At 41.8% G+C, this 18,625-nt stretch overlaps 1 long non-coding RNA gene across 1 annotated transcript; it reads left to right on the forward strand.

The window, feature by feature from the left end:
- The first annotated feature begins 281 nt into the window (after positions 1-281).
- Positions 282-12,292, forward strand: LOC117062881. Its single transcript, XR_004428609.1, has 3 exons — positions 282-496; positions 11,541-11,613; positions 11,853-12,292. It is a non-coding gene; the product is annotated as an uncharacterized LOC117062881 (long non-coding RNA).
- The last annotated feature ends 6,333 nt before the right edge of the window (positions 12,293-18,625 follow it).

The following is an 18,625-nucleotide window of genomic DNA, read 5'->3' on the forward strand; positions in this document are numbered from 1 at the left end:
ATCGAACCACTGCATTCCAGCCTGGGTGATAGAGGGAGACCAACATTTCTAAAAATAAATAAATAAATAAATAAATAAATAAATAACTTGAATCGTAAGTTAAAAGAACAGTTGCATCCAGGCATTAATAGTTCGTCCTGTATCTTCCCATATTTCCCCAAGTCAAGGCCCTCACATCGCCTACAAAGCATAGAAGAAGCCAACTCAGATGCCACCCTGTAACCATGGAAACAAGGAGGCATGTCAGACTCCGCCTGCCTAGACCCCATTGTGAGCTAGCCAGGCTGGGAAGGGATCAGCCTTGGTGCAGGCCCTTGGCTGGGTCTGGCTGGGGCTTGAAAAGAATCATCCCATCCAGTCCTTTAGAGGTTGGGCTGAGCCAGTTGTCCAAGCAGATAAACCTCCACATTCTGCCAAACTGCTCATATGAAGAATGCTAATGGGCTAAAACTTGACAGGAAAAATAAATCTTTGGATCCCCAAGCTCAGTGCTCAGGTAAGATGATGGGGCTACAGCCATGATAAAGTTCTCTAACATCTGTACAAGGGCAGAAACCTTCACTGCTAAAGAGACAGATGCAGTAGTCATTGATTTTTTTTTTTTTTAAGGGAACATAGCCTTAGGAGAATCATAAAACTGGAAATGACATGAAAGATGACCTTCTAATGTAACCCCTGGGCTGAATTTTTCCAAAAAGATATTATAGATGGAGCAATTATTTTTAAAAAGTGTATTCATGATTACAAATACTGAAGTGGTGCTCGAGAGACAAAAAATAAAAGCTGCAGTTTTAATCAGGCTTTTAGGAACTCCAATTAAATCCTACTCTTGGGCAAAAAACCAGTTCATAGTCTGGAAATCAGCCTTGGAGGCTCATAACAATACCTTCCCATTCCCACCACAGTCTGCGTTTCCTTGATCTCTACCTCATCAACTGCATCCTACCTTATGCTTTGAAATCTTTACCCCTGAAAAGATTCGAGGAAGAGCTGGGGACCACAGTGGAGGCCAACCATAATATCAAGAAACCCCCCAAAGCCTTTCTTCTCTACACGTGCTACCCCAACTGAAGGTTGGTACACGGGGCCTTGCAGTATAGGAATTTAGAGGGAAATGAAGGGGATTTTAGATGCGAAGGCCAATAAGATGAAATATTTGGTGGGAAAGTAAACAGAAAGCAGAATTTTGTAAAAAAACAATTTACGACATGAAACAAAATATTTAAAATGTTCCTATCACCTCAGTGACTCTCTCCCAAAAGAATCACAAGAAATCCTTCCCCCAACCCCACACAAACACACACACAAATGTGTAAAATTAAAATGATAAAGACTGGTCATGCCGAGTCACATAGAAGAACTGGAACTCTCATAGGCAGCAAGCAAGTATATATAATGGCACAACCACTTCGGAAAACTATGTGGCAGGTTCTAAAAAGTTAAGCTAACACCTACTTTATGACCCAGTCATTCTACTCCTATGTGTTTACCCAAGAGAAAAGAAAGCATGTCTACACAGAGATACCACCGAGATATTGTGAGTTCAGTTCCAGACCACTTCAATAAAGCAAATACCTCAATAAAGCAAGTCAGAAGTTTTTTTGGTTTCCCAGTGCATATAAAAGTTATGTTCACGCTATGCTGTACTCTCTTAAGGGTGTAGTAGCATTATGTCTGAAAAAAATACACACCTTAATTTTAAAATATTTTAATGCTAAAAAGTGCTAACGATCATCTGAGTCTTCAGGGAGTTGTAATCTTTTTCTGGTGGGGGGGTCTTGCTTTGATGTTGATGGCTGCTGACTGATCAGGATGGTGGTTGCTGAAAGTGAGGGTGGCTATGGCAATTTCTTTAAATAAGACAACACCGCAGTTTGCACCATTGATTGACTCTTCTTTTCGTGAAAGATTTATCTGTAGCCTGTAAGAATGTTGTGTGGCATTTTGTCTACAGTAGCACTTTCAAAATGGCAGTCAACTCTCTCAAATCCTGCCCCTGCTTTATCAACCAAGTTTATGTAATATTTGAAATATTTTGTTGACATTTCAACAATGTTCACAGCGTCTTCACTAGCAGTAGATTCCACCTCAAGAAACCACTTTCTTTGCTCATCCGTAAGAAGCAACTTTTCATCTGTTCAAGTTTTATTTTGAGATTGCAGCAATTCAGTCACATCTTCAGGCTCATTTCTAATTCTGGTTCTCTTATTGCTTCTACCACCTCTGCAGCTACTTCCCCACTGTAGACTTAAGCCCCTCAAAGTCATCTATGAGGGTTGGAATCAACTTCTTCAAAAACCCCTGTTAATGTTGATATTTTGACCTGTTCCCATGAATAAGAATGTTCTTAATGGCATCTAGAATGGTAAATCCTTTTCATAAGGTTTTCAACTGACTTTGCCTAGATCCATCAGAGGAATCACTATCCATGGCAGTTACAGTCTTATGAAATGTATTTCTTAAATAATAAAACTTTAAAGTCAAAATTACTTCTTGATCCATGGGCTGCAGACGGATGTTGGGTTAGAAGGCATGAAAACAACATTTATCTCCTTGGATATCTCCATCAGAGCTCTTGGGTAACCAGGTGCATTGTCAATGAACAGTAATATTTTGAAAGGAATCTTTTTCTGAGCAGTAGATATCAACAATGAGCTTAAAATATTCAATACACCATGCTGTAAACAGATGTGTTGTTACCAGGCTTTGCTGTTCCATTTGCAGGGCACAGGCAGAGAAGATTTAGCATAATTTCTCAGGATCCTAGGATTTTTGCAATGGTAAATAAGCATTGGTTTCAACTTGAAGACTCCAGCTGCATTAGCCCCTAACAAGAGAGCCACCCTGTCCTTTGAAGCTTTAAAGCCAGGCATCAGCTTTTTCTCTCTAGCTATAAAAGTCCTAGATGGCATCTTCTTCCAAGAGAAGGTTGTTTCATCTACATTAAAAATCTGTTGTTAGTGAAGCCACCTTCGTCAATGATCTTAGCTAGATCTTCTGGATAACTTGTTGTAGCTTCTATATCAGCCCTTGCTGCTTTCATTTTGGACTTGTATGTTATGGAGATGTTTTAGTTCCTTAAACCTTATGAACCAGCCTCTGCTTTCAACTTTTCTTCTGCAGATTGCTCATCTGTTTCAGCCTCCATAGAACTGAAGAGAGGGAGGGCCTTCCTTTGAATCAGGCTTTTGCTTAAGGAAATGTTGTGGCCAGTTAGATCTTCCATCCAGACCACTAAACTTTCTCCATCTCAGCAATAGGGTTGTTTCACTTCTTATCATTTGTGTGTTCACAGGAATAGCACTTTTAATTTTCTTCAGGAACATTTTCTTTGCATTCACAGCTTGGATGTTTGGTGCAAGAGGCACAGTTTTGGCCTATCTTGGCTTTCAGCATACCTTCTTCTACCTATGGCAGTATAGCTTTATTAAATGTATTTCTTAAATAAAAAGGCTTGAAAGTTCTTTTTATGAAACTAAGCTTCATCATTTCTAGCTTCTGATTTAAAGTGAGAGACGTGACTGTTCCTTTCACTTGAACACTTAGAGGTCATTGTAGGATTATTAATTGGCTTAATTTTAATATTGTTGCATCTTTGAGAATAGGGAGGCCTGAGGAGAGGGAGAGAGATGGGGGAACAGCTGGTCAGTGGAGCTGTCAGAACACACGCAGCATTTATCCATTAATAATATAATATGAGCATGATTTGTTATGCTGCAAAACGATTACAACTGAAAGCATCAAAGATCACGGTGATTACAGATCAGTGTAACAGATGTGAAAGTTGATCATAAGAATTGGATCATTCTTGTCATACCCAACTAAAACAGAGCCCAGAAACCAGGGAGGAAAAGGCACTCAGGTTACAAAAGATTGTTCCAAGAATGCAATTCTCTGCAAGCCTGACTGCTGTAACTGTTTGTGGTAACCTGAAACCAGTATTATCTATACCTTTGGCGATAACTTGCTGCAACTCTAGGACTAATTTCACCCACTGCCAATGCTCACAAATCAGAGTTTGCAATCTCCCCAAACACATACCAGCACCAATAAACTTTGTGAAAAAGCAATATGCAGCATTTCTTCTTTTTAATAAAACTTCTAACCTTCTCTTTGTTTTGTGGACATCCTGGAGATCACCTAGTCTGTGTGTATGCCCTAAACTGTAATATTTTTCTTCCCCAATGAAACTTTAAATTTAGAGATTTGTCTCTACATTTTTATTGTGACCTCAATGCAGACATAATAATGAAAAAGTTTGAAATATTGCGAGAACTACCAAAATGTGACACCAAGGCATGAGGGTAGCAGGTGCTGTTGGAAGAATGGCATCAACAGACTTGCTCAATGCAAAGTTGCCACAAATCTTAAATATGTGAAGAGCAATAAAGCAGAATGCAATAAAACAAGGCATGCCTATACAGAGACTTGTATGGAAGTGTCGCTAGTGGTTTTATTTATAGTAGCCCCAAACTGACAGCATTCAAATATCCACCAAGAAATGATGAATACAGTAAACTATGGTATATCCATATAGTGGAATACCATTCAACAATAAAAGGGAATAAACTTCAGATATACATGACGACACAGATCAGTTTCCAAATGTTTAATGCCAAATGAGAGAAGTCAGACAGAAAGGATATATATTATATGATTCTAATTATGTCAAATTCTAGGGAAATACAAATTAATGTATAGGGAAAGGAAACATATCAGTGGGTTTCTGAGGACGGGTTGGCAGCAAGGCAGGAGGGAGGATTACAGAGAACCACAGGAAACCTTTGTGGATGATGAAAATTAGGCAGGTGTGGTGGTGGGCACCTGCAATCCCAGCTACTTGGGAGGCTGAGGCAGGAGAATCGATTGAATTCGGAGGTGGGGAGGTGGAGGTTGCAGTGAGCTGAGATCACGCCACTGCACTCCAGTCTGGGCGTCAAGAGTGAGACTCCATGACGACGACGGAGGAGGAGGAGGAGGAGGAGAGGAAGAGGAAGAGGAAGAGGAAGAAGAAGAAGAAGAAGAAGAAGAAGAAGAAGAGAAGAAGAAGAAGAAGAAGAAGAAGAAGAAGACGACGACGAAGAGGAGGAGGAGGAGGAGGAAGAGGAAGAGGAAGAAGAAGGGAAGAAGAAGAAGAAAATGTTCATCATCTTGATTATGGCAAAGATTTTATGGGTGTGTAATGTATGTCCAAACTTATCAACTTTTTATTTATCAAGTTTATTTACACTTACACATATGCTGTTTATTATGGAAATCAATGATACCTCAAAATAGCTGTTAAAAATAAAAAGTCCCTCCCAATCTTGTCCATCTTGTAGACTTCGAATTATCCTTCAAAATTCACCTTCAGGGCTGGGTGCGGTAGCTCATGGCTATAATCTCAGCACTCTGGGAGGCTAAGGTGGGTGGATTGCTTGAGCTCACAAGTTTGAGACCAGCTTGGGCCATATGACAAAACTCTGTCTCTACAAAAAAAGAAAAAAAAATTAGCCAGGCATAATGGTGAGTGCCTGTAGTCCCAGTTACTCATGAGGGAGGCTGAGGTGTGAGGATGGCTTGAGCCCAGGAGGTGGAGGTTACAGTGAGCAGAGATTGTGTCACTGCATTCCAGCCTGGACGATAGAGCCAGACCTTGTCTCAAAAACAACAACACCAACAGACAACAAAATTCACCTTCAATACAATTCCCTCTGTGACCTTTCCAGTTCCTCTTCTTATCCACCTCATGAGCCAAAATTTGCCTTTTCTTCCTGTGTACTCTCCTTGCAATTAGATCATATTTCCATTATAGCACATATTTAAGTCACTAATACTTTTTTTGTTGCCTTTTCTTTTTAGTTACACTGGAACCATTCCTGTTGATGTTCCCATCAGCATTAAGATGCTTAGAAAAGTTTATGATAAAAATAACATCCTAAAGATTATATGACAAGCACCTTAAGCTTTTAAGCAGAAAGGTACAATAGAAATCTCATAAATAAATCCTAAAGAAATGCTTAAAGCTAATGTTTTACTAAAGATAAGGCAACCGTCAATACATCTTTGTAATGCCTGCCAGAAAGCAGAGGGAATCATGCAGTTTAATTAGCAAAACAGCAAAAGGAATAAAGAGACCTTGTCTTGTTCTTGTTTTTTCTTTTTTGTGATTATCTTTAAAAGTGGCTCCCCTTCAGACTGTCTTGTACACTTCAAACATTGATTAGAAATTGAAAGCTATGAAACACTTCATTTTCTGACTTAAGTCTAAAAGCCAAAGAACTCTATGAGGCTTCCACTTATACTCTAGGACTGGGAGAAAGAGTATTGTAAATCCGAGATCATTTTTTTTCTTCATTAATCTAAATCTTTTGGGTGATCTTGGAAAGACCAACTAACTTATTCTATTTCAATTATTCCATCTACCAGTCTAATGAACTAAAAGTCAAAAGACAGGACTAGACCATCGCCCCTTATACAGGTAAATCAACCCCTTGAACTTCAGTTTCCTCATCTTTTAAATGTGGACAGCAGAACTTGCCGTCTGGATTACAAGGTGAAAATACTTTAAAAACGTAAGGCATGCCCCAGTAATTCCTCTCCTAGATATATACCAAAAAGAGATGAAAATAGATTTTTTTTTGTTGTGTTTTTGAGACAGAGTTTCACTCTGTCACCTAGGCTGGAGCACAGTGGTGTGATCTCGGCTCACTGCAAACTCTGCCTCCCGGGTTCAAGCGATTCTTGTGCCTCAGCCTCCTGAGTAGCTGGGACTATAGGCACCTACCACCATGCCCAGCTAATTTTTGTATTTTTTGTAGGGATGGGGTGTCACCATTTTGGGCAAGCGGGTCTCAAACTCCTAGCCTTAAGCAATCTGCCCATCTTGGCCTCCCAAAGTGCTGGAATTACAGGTATAGCCACCATGCCTGGCCGAAAATAGATGTTCATACAAACACTAGTATGTGAATGTTCAAAGCAATTTTATTCATGACAACCAAAGAGTGGACAACCCAGATGTCCATCAACTGATGAATGGACTAACAGGCTACCCTGTTCCTTTTTAAGGAGACTGGACGGGTGGTACACAAACTGAGACTGAGAGTTTTACCTGGCTGTAAAAAGTGATTTGGGAAATCTTTCTGAGGTTATCATAGCTCTTAATAGCTGCACAAGGTTACAAATTTCTATCAATGAAAAAAGCAGTGACTGAGGACATTGTTTATAGTTGGGGACATTAAACAGTGATCACATTATAGCTCAGTAATTAACAAAGAGAAAGCATGACTTCTCACTCCAGGATTCTGGCTTGTCATGTTTCACTTACTTTTGAATGCAGACTAATTTCCTGAGGAGGATTATGGATATGAGAACAAGTCAAATAGTAAGACTTACATATTTCTACCTCTTATGTGCTACTTTTAAAACATCGAATTTTAGCCGACCTCAAGATCCTAGATTTTACCCGGAACTAGATATTACCAACTTAGCCAGAGGCCTAATAAGAGGTTCTATGGCCTTTTGCCATACCCAGTAGCCTCAGCCCGTTCTCAGAGATTTTTCGTTCTTGTCGATGGCCCTTGGAGAGATGGTTGGATTTCTTGTCTTAACTCCCTCTGATCTTTCTGGATAATGGGAGCCATGGAAAAGGCATGGCAACCACAAATCTGCCCTGTTGCTGCCAGAAAGAGTCCACTGCAGGCAGCCCCCAGCTCTGGACATAGAAAATATTGTCAGTTACAGCCAAAATAAACAGTTCTCCATCTGGGAGCCCCACTGAACGACAAGTAGCTTTTGATGTAGACATCACTCCCCCAGAGAGCTATTTGTTTGGAGGCTGAGGAGACAGGGAAAAGCTTCTCTGCCAAGATGCTGTGCTATCATGTTTCTACTTCCTGCAATGCAAGCTTCATGAGTCTGGGCAGAAGCGATTACCCTGGCACTTTAACAGGAAAGTTGCTTCAGAAACCAGATTCTTCCTGGCAGAACTCAGACATGCCTTTATTGGAGCTGATGAAATAATCAGCCCAGGGTATAGTTCATTCTGATAGACCCTTCCGACCAGAATTAAGAAAGAAACTGGGTCAAGGTCTGGGCCCTGCCAACTGTAGCTGTCAGGAATACTCGAGTAGGTTCCATAAGTTTTCAGGAATTATTTTGGAAAACCGAATTCCTGCTATAAAAACATAACATTAGGAAACATCTCAAAAAGAAGGCATCCATGATCCGTGGCCAAGAAATAGAAGTGTGTCTTTTAAAGCCAATCCAAATGTGGGGAAACCCAGATTGTGGGGCTAGTCAGGTGGGCATGTGGGGGATTCCATGTATTACACACATGGAATATTTTGCTCATGGACTTGTGTCACTATTCCCTAAGAATCACTCACAAACTTTTAAGTTATCTGTGTGTGTCTAGCATACCCGTGTTAGCTCATTTTCACACTGCTGTAAAGATACTTCTTGAAACTGGATAAGTGATAGTGGAAAGAGGTTTAATTGACTCCCAGTTCCACATGGCTGGGGAAGCCTCAGGAAACTTACAATCATGGCAGAAGGCGAAGGGGAAGTAAGGACCTTCTTCACATGGCGGCAGGAGAGAGAAGTGTAAGCAGGGGAAATGCCCGATGCTTATAAAACGGTCAGATCTCATGAGCATTCACTCACTATCATGAGAACAGTATGGGGGAAATCGACCCCATGATCCAATCTCCTCCCACCAGGTCTCTCCCTCAACACCTGGATATTACAAGTCATGATGAGATTTGGCAGGGGGGACACAAAGCCTGACCACATCAATGGCTTTCAGCACCAAATCTTGCTAACCTGAGACCCCTGTAAGAGGTTCAGTTCCTAGTAGTGTAGGGACAGCCTCAGCATAAACCTGAGGTGGCTCACCAGGCTGGCGTTTCATTAACACTCAGCCTCAGTTTTTGTTTTTTTTGAGATGGAGTCTAGCTCTGTTGCCCAGGCTAGTGTGCAATGGTGCAATCTCAGCTCACTGCAACCTCTGCCTTCTGGGTTCAAGCAATTGCCCTGCCTCAGTCTCTTGAGTAGCTGGGGCTACAGGCACGTGCCACCATGCCTGGCTAATTTTTGTATTTTTAGTAGAGATGAGTTTTCGCCATGTTGGCCAGGCTGGTCTCGAACTCCTGACTCAGGTGATCTGTCCACCTTGGCCTCCCAAAGTGCTGGGATTACAGGTGTGAACCACCACACTCGGCCCACCCTCAGTTTTAAGGAGAAAAATCTTTTAATACAGATGGAAAAATAAGCAGCTTGGGAGGTTTGAGGACTCGCTCCCTTTCTGTCCTGGTAGTTTGGTGTAGAAAATGGAATGTGATGTTTTATAGCAGTCTGGCAGTGGAACGGTACTATGCCTTTTGTCCACATGTCCTGCTAGAAATTGGACACCAAACTGACAAGCCTGAGGTGGGGGTCACTTGGGAAGGTGACTGTGGAGGCACAGCCACCTTCCTGCAGGTTTGCTGCCTGGGAGGATTGGGGGTGCGGCAGGTGGGCAGGAGCAGAGCCTGCGGCAGGGCCTGGCAGGGGCTAAACTGGGTAAGCACCTCGGAATCCCCCACATGCCCACCTGACTAGCCCCACAAGGCCTCTAAGCAGTGGGGCAGCTTGGCATAGTCCAGGCTGGGATGGAGCAGATCATCCATATTCTCCCTCCAGGATACTGGAAGGGCTTCATCACCCTGGGACTGCCTTTAAGGTATTGCAAATGAAAATGGTTTTAACAAAGTTTGTGTGCATCTGTGACGCACCTCATTGCTACATAATGCAGAGAGGTAGATAGTGTTTGGATGACATGCCCAAGAAAATAGAAAATGTCTCCGTGAACCTAAGTTTTAATGTCACCAATAGAGCACTCGCTACATAGTCACTCTTGCAGTGGAAGCCACTCAATATAGGAAAACTAAATACCAGCTTTAGTGCAAAAGACAGAGGCTGTGTGGATCCTGGGGTGATGACCAGGGCACCATTCATCAGAAACAGAGGCGAAGCTGAGCTGGGGTAGACAGAACATTGGGTTTGAATACAGAAGACCTTGGTTGCAATCTGAGTCCTGTCACTAGCCAGTCATAAGGACTCTCTGGCAAGATGCTTTGTCTCTCAGAGCCTCCCTGTCATGCTGTACAGGTGAGGATGCTGTATGACTTTAGAGGGTTGTCGGGCGATAAGGAACATGAAAGTGTTTTGCCAACTGTAAAGCTCTGTATCATTTGTGGAACATCATTCTTCTTAAGTGGTTGACACAGTCATTAACGTAAAAACAGCCATCATCATAAATGTCCTCTACACACTTATTAAGCACCTACTGCATACAATGCAGAGGACTAGGGAATAAGGAAGCAAGCGGTGTGGGACATTGTTACTGCTCTCAATCGCCCTACAGTCTACTCAGTGAGAAAGAATATACTTATGTTCAGATCTTAAAAAATCTGCCTGCCTCCCAGGTTCGGAGGGATGCAGTAGTGGATGATTGCAGGGGAGAAAGGGACACTAGCTTTCATAAGCAGGGGAGGAGTTTTTAAAAATTTTTTATTAGTTATTCTTTTTTATTATTTTTAATTTTGGGGACTACATAGTAAGTGTATATATTTATGGAGTACATGAGATAAATTTTATGTGCAATGTGAAATAAGCATAAGCACATCATGGAAAATGAGGTGTCCATCCCCTCAAGCATTTATCCTTAAAGTTACAAACAATCCAGTGACACTCCCTATTTAAAAATGTACAATTAAGTTATTATTGACTATAGTCACCTGTTGTACTATCAAATAGTAGATTTTATTCTTTCTGACTTTTGTTTTTTTGTCCCCTTTAACCATCTTCACCTCCCCGCTACATTAAGCCCCCTGCGACCCTTCCCAGCCACTGGTAACCATCCTTCTACTCTCTATATTCTTGAGTTAGGTGTGGCTTGAGTCAAACATTGAAAGACTGGCTGGGTGTGATGAGTCATGCCTGTAATCTCAGCACTTTGGGAGGTCAAGGTGGGTGGATCACCTAAGGTCAGGAGTTCGAGACTAGCCTGGCCAACATGGCAAAAACCCATCTCTACTAAAAATACAAAATTAACCGGCCTTGGTGGTGGGCACCTATAATTCCAGCTACTTGGGAGGCTGAAGCAGGAGAATTGCTTGAAGCCGGGAGGTGGAGGTTGCAGCAAGTCGAGATCATGACACTGCACTCCAGCCTGGGCGGCAGAGTGAGACTCCATCTCAAAAAAAAAAAAAAAAAATTGAAGGACAGGCAAGATGCTGATGGGTACCCAGTAAACACTGGGGTATACACATGGAGGTACACTGTACTTAGTAGAGAATGGAAGGCATACAGCCTAGACTCCAGTCCTGAATTTACACTTCACTTATCAATTCACTTTTCTACATCTTAATTTCTCTTAAAATAGAGATTATCTGTCTAGATTTCTCCATATATCAGAGGAATGTTTTAAGAAGGTAAAATAATATTTCAAATAACAAGAGTTTAAATCTTGGAGCAGAGAAGTCAGGTTAACAAAGACACTCTTATTCTGTCATTCACAGTTTTCCAACATTGTCATCAGACACCAAACTAAAATCTTCTGTTCAAGAAACCCAGGGAGTCTTTGAATGAGAGGTCAGTGGCATTAATGAATTCTTTTCTCAGTGCTCAGACCACAAGAATCTGTGAATGAAAATGAGACAGAGGACCCGGATGTAATGCCAGTCTCTGTTTGCTAAACTGAGTAGTGTCCATTTACAGAAACACAGATACCACGCAGAGCCAAGCTGTGGCGATTATCAGGGCTTGTATTATGCTCTTAACATCACTGCAGGAATATTCACTGTCTCCTGCATTATTTCTTTCCCTTCCAGATAACCTTAGAGTTACCACAAAGGAAACACTCCAGACCTCACTGGGCCTGTCCTACTGAAGGTCATGATTCCAACCCTCCATCAAACTGCTACCAGAAGCCTGTGCCCCAGTGAAAAGCCAGTTTATGGGAGCACCTGTGACGGGTGTTATTTAGAAATGGTTGTCTTGGGCTGGATGCTCACACCTCCAATCCCAGCACTTTGGGAGATGGAGGTGGGAGGATGACTTGAAACCAGGAGTTCAAGACCAGCCTGGGCAACATAGTGAGACCCCCCCCAGCTCTACAAAAAATTAGTCTGGTATGGTGGCATGAACCTGTAGCCCCAGCTACTTGGGAGGCTGAAGTCGGAGGATCACTTGAGCCCAGGAAGTCGAGGCTGCAGTGAGCTATGATCATATCATTGCACTCCATCTGGGCAGTGGAGCAAGGCTCTATCTCTGAAGAAAAAAAAAAAGAAATGATTATCCTACCAAAAGAATAAATGGCTGCCATTGCCATTTCACGTTGCCCTTGGTTTTCTTCATTTTGACTCTTTCTCCAATGAACTGTTGCCTTTTCAGAGCTAAAACAAAGGGTTGCTGGGTAATAAGGCAGGGCCCAGCAGCTGGCTCCAGCGAGGCCTGTCTGCAGGATGAAGGCTGCGATCAAATGTGTGACTCATAGTTGGGAGTCGGCTGCCAACCCCGGCTGCAGGGCACAGTCGGCACTGGCTGGGAAGGCATGCTGATCTGCACCCTCGTCTGCTTCCTGGGCTAGGATTGCAGCCCCCACCCCACCTCATTCCCCCAACCCTATCTCCACATGGAATTGTTCCACTGGCTGTCATCCAGGGAGCCCCTTCCTTCTACCCATGTTCAGATGGGTACTCGAAGCAGCACATGACTCATGTTGTACTCAGCCAAGACTAACAGCATCAGGCTTTTATTGTTCAAGAGCTGACTCCAAGTTCCATGAACGATTTCAATGAGTGGAGTCCTTGTTGCTTACATTGCTGCTCTCTAAAGTCATGGAAAGAAGTGACCACACTGGAGCCACAGAAAAGCCAAGGCACAGAGTAGCACAACCTTGCTCTTCCTTAAACACTATCTCTGGAAGATCATCTTGAAGCCTTTTCCTTGGAGAACCGGCCATAGCCACCAAGTTGGGTTTGCTGCAAGGGACCAATACAGAGCTTGTCAAAGAAGTGTTGAGTTGCAAGCACAAAGACTGGCAGAGTCACTCCAGGGACTAGTAAGGGCCTAAAGGTGAATTTTATCAACTCAGGGCTCTGCTGTGAATGCTAACTGCATTTTAGAGCAAGCCTCAGGATTTCCACCTGGGAAGAAAAACAGTCTGTATCTCCCAATGGAAATTAAATGAGTTGTCCTGAGACCAATAAACAAGGACCAAAAATAAGGGATCATTAAAATGTTGATGAATTAATGCTCTCCAAGCAGTGCAAATGATATTTTAACACCTGGGTAAAAGGTGATGAAACCTGTCAATTCTCTGACTTGAGGGAGAAATCAAGTCACTTCTTCTCTTTAAGAAAGTTCCAGCTAGGTGCCGTGGCTCACACCTGTAATACCAGCACTTTGGCAGGCTGAGGCAGACGGATTACCTGAGGTTGGGAGTTCGAGACCAGCCTGATCAAAATGGAGAAACCCATTTCTGCTAAAAATACAAAATAAGCTGGGTGTGGTGGCACATGCCTGTAATCCCAGCTACTCGGGAGGCTAAAGCAGGACTATTGCTTGAACCCTGGAGATGGAGATTGCGGTGAGCCAAGATTGCACCATTGCACTCCAGCCTGGACAACAAGAGTAAAACTCCATCTCAAAAAAAAAAAAAAAAGAAAAGAAAGAAAATTCCTCTTGACATACTGCTAAGTGAGGAAAACAAACTGCTCTCGCATCTTAGGCAAGGTAACTTCTGTGTAAGAAAGAAGGATACACTTGTATCTGCTCATTTGTGCACAAACACAGGAAGGATCAAGCAGAAATTGGTGAGTTTGATGACCACGGTGGGTGGCTGCTCGCAGGGGAAAGGAAGGGAGAATGGCGTGGAGTAGAAAGCATGGAGGATTGATACCTGCCCTGAGTATCCTGTTTTTCTTTTTCTTTTTTTTTTTTTGAGACAGGCTCTTTCTGTCTCTCTGTTGCCCAAGCTGAAGTGCAGTAGCATCACTGCAGCTTTGATCATTCAGGATCCAGTGATCCTCTCACCTCAGCCTCCTGAGTAGCTAGGACTATAGGTTTGTGCCACCATGCCTGGCTAATTTTTTCATTTTTTATTTTTTTGTAGAGACAGAGTCTCTCAATGTTGCCCCAGGCTGGTCTCCAACTCCTGGCCTCAAGCAATTCTTGGCCACCCAAAGTGTTGGGATTATAGCTTTGGCCTTCAAAAATGCTGTTACAGACATGAGCCACTGTGCCCAGCCCGGAGTATACCTGTTGGATAGTTTTATCTTTCAGTGCATATTAGGGTTTGCCTACTCAACTAAATAAAACCAACAAAGCTGAGGGGTAAGAAAAAGAAAATCTGTTTCTCTTTTAGGAAAACCAGAACTTGCTTATGTCATCGTGGTGATGGGAATGGCCAGTAAAGAAAGGATTTAAATAAAAGCCTCAATTGTTCAAGTCTTTTTGACTTTTTAAGGAATCTGCTATAAGTTCTGAAACTGAACTCTACACAATCTCGAAAAGAGGAAATGGTTATAGCTTCCTCATTCCTGGAAATCTTTGAGAAGAGAGTAGACATACAAGTGTCTGTGTAATCCTAGTAAAGGAATGAAGGCATCATTATCCTTTAAGGATTGTGGAAAGGCATCAGGGCTGGATCCATGCATATGATATTAAATTGGTGCAAAAGCTATTGCTGTTTTTTCCATTAAAATTAATTAAAAAGTAATGGCAAAAGCCACAGTAACTTTTGCACCAACCTAATAGAGCAGGTAGTTTGTCTCTGAATCTTGTGTTCTCAATTCCTGCCTTGTCTTCTCTCCTTAGACCTCCACATTCAATTCTCTCAACCTGTCTCCAGGTCTGTTCTGCCCTGATAAGGTAGTAAAGCAGAAGTCTGCAGAGTAACCTTTAAGTTCGTTACAGTGCACAAACATCTTAACAATCTAAGCCCATCTGGTGTCTAGGGCAGTATTTTTTTAGGGAATAGCTGTAATCACTTCTGGTATAGGAGCTGGAAATATTCAAATCTAACATTTAGAATATGTGATCAATATCTATGTTCAAACCCAGCTGGGATAATCCAATACAAAGTCAGCCTGTTGACATGCAGAAAAATCTCGAGCAAACGTGACTTTCCTTCCCCAGTTCCATAAGCTTGGCATGGATGTAGTCAAGTTCTGGGAGAAAAGATCCAGATCAGACAAGACTGAGTATCCTGGATCTGGTGAGGATCCAGATTGGTCACAGATGTTCTGGCCCAACCCCAGAGTCCCCTAAACCAACAATATCACTTTTGAGTGAATTTGGACTCTTTTTCTGAAACCCTAGAATCCACTGGGCTACCTCCTGACCACTTTCCCGGGGTGCAATTCCTCCCCCGAGGACGTATTTTACAGGGAGGTTGCCCCATTGCCTGCATTAATTAGCACTGGAAAAAAGAAAGAAAGGGTAATTTGTCAAGACAATCATCCCACGGTACTTGTTCCAACCATTTTATTCTTGCCTTTAATTTTTTTTTTTTTTTTTAATTTTCAGCAATGACACCAGCTGGGTTAAACTTTGATTTCTAATAAATAAATTCCATTCACATCGCCCTCTCTTAAAAATGTCAAGTTGGTTTTTATGTTACAAATCTACTACTTTTAGTGAGATTTGGTAAGCTAATCTTTAGATCTCCAAAGATTTTCAGATCTTCAACAGAGCGGAAAAGGGCTGCCTCATTTATTGACTGTGTATTTTAAGAGCAAATTTAGAACTCACTAAAGTAACATGTGTCTTCTCTTTAAAAAATCTTTATAATTATTTTGTGTACATGCGTACATCTCAAAAGAGTTTTTTCAGCCCTAAGCTGTTGGAAACCATGAGTGTTATATAAAGTGGTAACTACAGCTCCCCAGAACCAGTCTTTTCAGATCTGAGCCATATGTTATGATAAATAAATAATCCCTAAAGTGCTTATCTGGCTTCTGGCAAGGATATAACTATTTAGATATGAGGCTTTATAATGCCTACATTTAAAAAAATCAGAAGAAAAATGATTCCACATCTTGGCATGAAAATGAGAATGGCTTACAAACAACAAAAATTACATATGTGGAAAGCATAATGGGGGCGACTTCACCCAGAGTGGGAGAGAAGAAAAACTGGAGATTTAAATACCAGTAGTTGGGTTTAGAGCCAAGAAAAATGGGAGATGAACTCACTGATAACAGGAGTATTAAATTGCCAGATGCCCTGCAACTGCCCTTGTACAAAAGTCCCTGATTATTTCTGAACCTCAGTCCTGCAGAACAAGCTATTGTTTCTGGGCATAATGGATTTCATGCTAGAGCCTTCTGCGAGATAAAGCCATGCAGCCTAGGTGTATTTTGAATTAACAAAAAACCAGTTATATTGAACCTCTGAATTTAGTGCAACTGAAGTTGTTTGCTAAACCTAGTATTTATAGCCACATGACTAATCGTTTATGGAAAAGGCCAATCCATGGAGAGAAATGAGTGGCAATCATTTCCAGAGAATTTGAGGAAACTAGGTTTTAACACTCCATATTTAAATTTCACCAATGGTAGAGATTAAAAAACGCCCTATTGTATAGAGTACCCTTGACATAACTAACTCCATCTTAGAATAAGACTCCATTTTATGTTTCACAGGGCACTCTGCCAACAAGGGTAAGATGTTTTGTTTAATAAATAAAAAGATAAAGACTGCATCCAATCAGATAAAGACACAAACAAGCACACTCGTCCACGGTCAGTTCTCACCAGAGGACTCTGTGACTTTAAAATGTCAGGCTTTCAGCAGCTCAAAATGCAGCTGCCTTAACTGACACTGTCTTGCAGTCACTCACCATATGAACTTAGCATCTGCTTCTGCCACCTCAAACACTCTTCCTTGCAAAACCGACCTGCTTCCGCTGGACTGGTTCCTTAACCCTTTCTCCTATCTCTTTCTCCTCTTGAGGTTCAATGCTACTTTGTTCATTGTGGAATGTTTAATCTGTAACGTGTATATCGATTAAGCATACTATTATGTATGATTTACCATATTGACTGGCTTGTGGAGTGGCTCAAGCCTGTGTGCCTGCGGCTCTGACTACCAAGAGAACAGGAGGTACTAAAGAGAATTGCCTCCTTGGGAGTTCCATGTAACTCCTGGCTTTTGTGACTGAATTCGCATCAACAAAAGCCTGACATTGTGGAAAGACACAAGCATGTGTGGACCTCGTTATTTTTAACCTGGCATCGCTCATGACATCTATCTTCAAAAAACGCTTTTTTTTTTTTTTTCTTTTTAAAACTGCTATTGAGGCATTATTCAATGTCTTCAAACAAAGAATCCTTGGCAAATTTCCTTCAGAACCAAGCACTGGGCAAAAATTTCTTCCTCCTGATGAACTCTTTCCTAAAATTGCACACACAAAAAAATTCTGCAACCAGTTTTCTTTTTCTAGGTTGGTGGGCAGCTCAGAAGTAAGTTTTATGTTTAATTGCTCTTATTCCTCTCATTCAGAATTTACTGCTAATGTTTCTTCTTTATCCTTTACTTTTCGGTTCATGTTGGTTCTTAAAACTGTTTTTACAACCTCGTTTTTTTTTTCTCAAGTAGGTGGCATAAAAAAAAAGTTGCAATTAATTCAGGAATTAAAAATGTGGCTCCTAAGACTTTCTTTCCGTCTTTCTTTCTTTCTTTCTTTCTTTCTTTCTTTCTTTCTTTCTTTCTTTCTTTCTTTCTTTCTTTCTTTCTTTCTTTTCTTTCTTTCTTTCTCCTTTCTTTCTTTCTCTTTCTTTCTTTCTTCCTTCCTTCCTTCCTTCTCTTTCTTTCTCTTTTCTTTCTTTCTCTCTCTCTCTCCCCTTCCTTCCTTCCTTCCTTCTTTCCTTCCTTCCTTCCTTCTTCTTTCTTTTTTTTTGATGACGTCTCACTCTGTCACCCAGACTGGAGTGCAGTGGTATGATATTGGCTCACTGCAACCTCCACCTCCTGGGTTCAAGTGATTCTCCTGCCTCATCCTCCTGAGTACTGGGATTACAGGCATGTGCCATGACACCCAGCTAATTTTTGCGTTTTTAGTAGAGACGTGGGCTTCTCCATGTTGGCCAGGCTAGTCTTGAGCTCCTGACCTTAGGTGATCCACCTGTCTTGGCCTCCCGAAGTGCTGGGATTACAGGTGTGAGCCACCACACCGGGCCTTATTTTCTAATGGCACTGCATTCCCATGGCAGAATATTTGCTCCTCCCTCTCCATTGTTTATTTACTTGAAGTGAAAAAGGACAAAAAAGCAAAAGACAGCAAACTGAGGGCGGGAGGTTTGCCTGGAAAATTCCCAGGGACAAAGAAAGAACTGGCAAATAATGACCCCCTGAAAGAGATAGGTCCTAGGGAGAAATATGATTTCCACATTTGCAGACTCTCTTTCTCTTGTATAAATGGGTTGGGAGCTGGTTTTGGTTCAGTTCTTTCCTCAATACTCAGGAAACAATTGAAATTACAAATGTGCCCCAGGTGCTGTCTTCAGCACCGATGCATGGAAGTATGAATGTGTTTACATGTAGTCGGGGCTGGAAGGTGGAACTCACAAAAGGATTGAAATTAATATGCAGAAGAGGA

This window comes from Trachypithecus francoisi, unplaced genomic scaffold (assembly GCF_009764315.1).
Source record: "Trachypithecus francoisi isolate TF-2019V2 unplaced genomic scaffold, Tfra_2.0 Contig01554, whole genome shotgun sequence".
Taxonomy (NCBI): domain Eukaryota; kingdom Metazoa; phylum Chordata; class Mammalia; order Primates; family Cercopithecidae; genus Trachypithecus; species Trachypithecus francoisi.